At 46.2% G+C, this 3,759-nt stretch overlaps 1 protein-coding gene across 2 annotated transcripts in view; it reads right to left on the reverse strand.

Moving 5' to 3' along the window:
• The window catches only part of LOC102674677, a 22,042-nt gene that overhangs the window by 13,432 nt on the left and 4,851 nt on the right, over window positions 1-3,759 (reverse strand). The gene's annotated exons all lie outside the window — the stretch shown is intronic.

The raw sequence follows: 3,759 nt of genomic DNA on the forward strand, positions 1-3,759 counted from the left end.
GACTCGTTTCCGGCTCTGTAATCACGGAAACGGGATTTGAAATTCGAGTTCCCACTAATGGCCGGTGACACCCGTCCACAGATCGCAACGGTAATCGGATCGACGTGGCTCGTTCGAAACCGTTCCTCCTCGTTCCATTTACATTCGTTTTTCCAGCGCGAAGGAGCGTCGTATCCGTCGCCCTTTCTCCCGACACCGCGACAGAAAACGAAACAAGGTGGGTCTTTTGCTCGAAAGTGATTTCCCTTCCTTCCCTACCTCCGACCAATTTTCCCAATTTTCGTTCGTTACCGTTATCCTGCGTAACCATCCCTCTGTGTTTCTGCACGAGTGTTTCTGTTTCCGGTCCTCGATTAACCGCGAAAATTTAATCCCGCTCGAGCGATTGCCTGTTATCCCGATTGCACGCGCGAGTAAAACGTCTAACGTCGAGTTGTTTAGTCGGAAAATTGCTCTTAATGGCACGACTGTGTGCTGTGGATGGCGTGGTGTCCCGTTGTTCGCGGGGAAGCTCGTCGTTTGTTCCTGTCTCCCGCCTAGCCCGATTAATTTTAATCAGCTTAAACCCATTAGAAAGCGGAATCAGTGGAGGCAATTTTTTAAGATATATATATAGATATGTGTGTATATCTCTATAAACAAATTCCAGGTAAACGTGGAAGTAGCGCGAGCTTCCCACATCAAGGGAAGCACATTAGTTTGCTCTCAAACAAACGTCGAGCTAGGTCTGATTGCTTGCTTGAAATGTATGCACGTTATAACTGATTTGTGCCCCTGTGTTCAAACCCGAGTTTCGTCTCTTGTTGTTTGAACGTCAATTTCTAAACGGTTCGAGTATCGATTCGATGGAATTCCCGTCTCGATCGATCGAAACTACTGTATCGAGCACGGTGAATTTTCTTATTCCTTCAAGCATAATAATAAATAAATAGAACTTGTCGATGCAGAAAATCGTACAAAAAAATCTTCCTTTCCGACGTAAATTTATAAGCGAGACATTTTAAAAAAACGATACACAAAAAAGCTTTCCTTCCCCTGCTCCCTGTCGGGGAACAAAAGCGAGAAATCTGCATTCATTAATCACGCAGATCTAAATCTTTCGCGTTACTCGTATTTCCACTTCCAATAAATCCCTGCGGACCAAGTTTAATAATTTGTCATCCTTTGTCACGACTTGTTCCACCGGTCGAAATATTCAACGCGAAGACGAGCGAAGGGAGACAGGAGAATATTTTTCCAACTCGAGATCGAGCTTCTTTTTCTCAAACCCTTCCCCCGTGATTAAATCTCAATCGAGATGATTGGAGAGAGAAAGAGAGAGAGAGAGAAACGGTGGAGTAAATCGATGCATTAATTAATTACAAGGCGGAGAGACAAATCTGACGGAACAGTGTGGAGGGATCATATTCCCGCCACCAGTGACGGACACACCACACAGCTGTCCCTCGTGTTACCTCGAAATTGTGCTGGCCTGTGTGAATCTGTCCGCGGATCGGGTGATTTCCAGTTGATTCGCGTGCAACGCCCCGACAGCGTGGATGCCACCTGTCTTCTCTAACGAGTCGTGCTGCTTCCACCTCCACGCACACACACATACAACACACACGTTGCGCGAACACGTATTGCTGATTCCCGGTGTAATTGATCATTATGGTCTTAACCATGGGGAACGCGGACTTTTCGTCGCTCGATGAGCATTCACGAGTGACGTTTAGTGGAGGGTGCTCGTTATATTCACGAGGGTGACGTTTTATTTTGATATATGACGGGATTCTAAATCGCGTCGTAATTTTATTTTGATCTGGCTTTTGAGTTTTGAGAGCGAGGCCATTTATCAATTATACGAATACGTGGATATATTTATATACTGTGTGTGGTAAAGGATAACACGTTTTTGTAAAACGTGGGGAGTCAAGAAGAGAAAAAAAATTATGGATATATATATATAAAATCTTCTTTAGAGACGGAAATCGATGTATCATGCGATATATAGGTTTCAATTTAATCGAGGTCTTGTGTATTTTAATTTAAAAATTTTGATCGAGGGATAAAAAAGAAAAAGAAGAAGGGGAACGCGAGAGCTCGTTAATGTCCCTTATGGGAAGTTAAGTGGAAAGTGCGCGTTGAGAGCTGTCGAGGAAGCTTTCCATCAGCGGTGGAGATGGACGACAAGGAAATAAAAGAAAGGATCTCACTTGAACGGGCAATCACGTCCCCCCAAACAAATAAAGACAGTGATGGATATATCCACTCGATCTATCGTATGAAAAACCAACTTCCTCGGATATATCCACTCCCGCCGCTTAAAGAGTTAATTCAAGTATCCTTCAGGGAGAATTTCCTCCGTGGCCGAGTGTCGTTCAACGTCGAAACACAAACATAAATTGCAGAGAGGAAAAGGAATCGACCGATTCAATTGCCAGACCCAGGATCGAGGGACTCGTATTTTTCTTTCACCCCAACTTCGAACCTTCCCCTCTCCCCTCCGGGATACGAGACTCCGGGATTTCGAGGACGAGATCTACGCGCGACGAAATCGTGGACGAATCGAACGAGAGAAACGATTCATAATCACGGGTGGCGCGTAATGCAAATTCGCGGAGACGAATCGAGACGATTGGATTTATTTAAGAAAACCTTCTAAATAAACCTTCGCGCGAAATTCGTGAATCGTTCGAACTTTTTTAAGTTACGCGCTTACGTAGGCCCGAGCATCGTTTGCACAATGGGCGTTTGCGTTGCAAATTTTTCGCTCTGCCGGGTCCAATTAAAAAAATATATACACCCATCTACCATACCCCTCGGGACAGAGAAATTTTGTTTCGGGGCTCCGATTTCCTGGAAATTATTGCGATCGAGCAACCGTGACTGGAATTTCGGGAAACACCCTGTATATACGTATACACGGAGCGCAGACTCGCGTGTCGCTGTGTCTGTCTACACCTGTCTATGTATACAGCTACGCGTGTACATGTGCATCTGTGCGGTGTACATGCGCTCGTGTACGGAACGAAGCGTGGAACGGTGTGGTAGCCGGGCGCGTTCTCCACGCATGATGAGGAACGAACGGAATCATAAATGTCCGCTCTCTGGTGTGACACGGTTGCGGGAACCCGAGCGAGTCATGACATCGCGAGAAGATATCTATAGATAGGCTGGACGAGGGAATGAAAAGGGAGAAATTTATGCCGTCCTCGTGATGGGATTTGACGGCGTAGACGGCGTGGATTTTCAACGTCGAATCGTCACTGGAAAATCGCCACCATCGTCCATCTTTATCCCGCCTCGACTCGATCTTCCATAACTCCTTCCTCTCTCTTTCTTTCCTCCATCATCGTCCCTTCGCGGCGTATCTTCTTTTCCCTCCTCTTTCCTTTTCGATTCTCTTTGTTGTTGAATATCGTTTCGCGGGTATGACGAAGATCAAGTTTTCGAGTTCATCGCGTCGCGTTACTTTCTCCCAACGTAGCTACTTGGCAAACATGGTCAACTATGGAGGAGAAGGAGAGAGAAGAGGAGGAGAAGGAGGAGGAGGGGGAAGAGATTGGCCTACTTTACATTTCACGCTCCATCTCCGCCGGTGTCCCGTATCTCGGCTCCTCTAACCGAATACATATATATGCACGTCCATCACCCGTGCACCGAGATAGCGTTAACAAGCTTTATATAAGCAATGGCCCAGAGACCGATCTGCTTGCCTCCCGAACATCAAAGGGATCCTTCCTTGCTTCCTGCTCCGTGCTCCCGTCCATAGACGGA

The sequence above is a fragment of the Apis dorsata genome, unplaced genomic scaffold, assembly GCF_000469605.1.
Source record: "Apis dorsata unplaced genomic scaffold, Apis dorsata 1.3 scaffold_58, whole genome shotgun sequence".
Classification (NCBI taxonomy): Eukaryota; Metazoa; Arthropoda; class Insecta; order Hymenoptera; family Apidae; genus Apis; species Apis dorsata.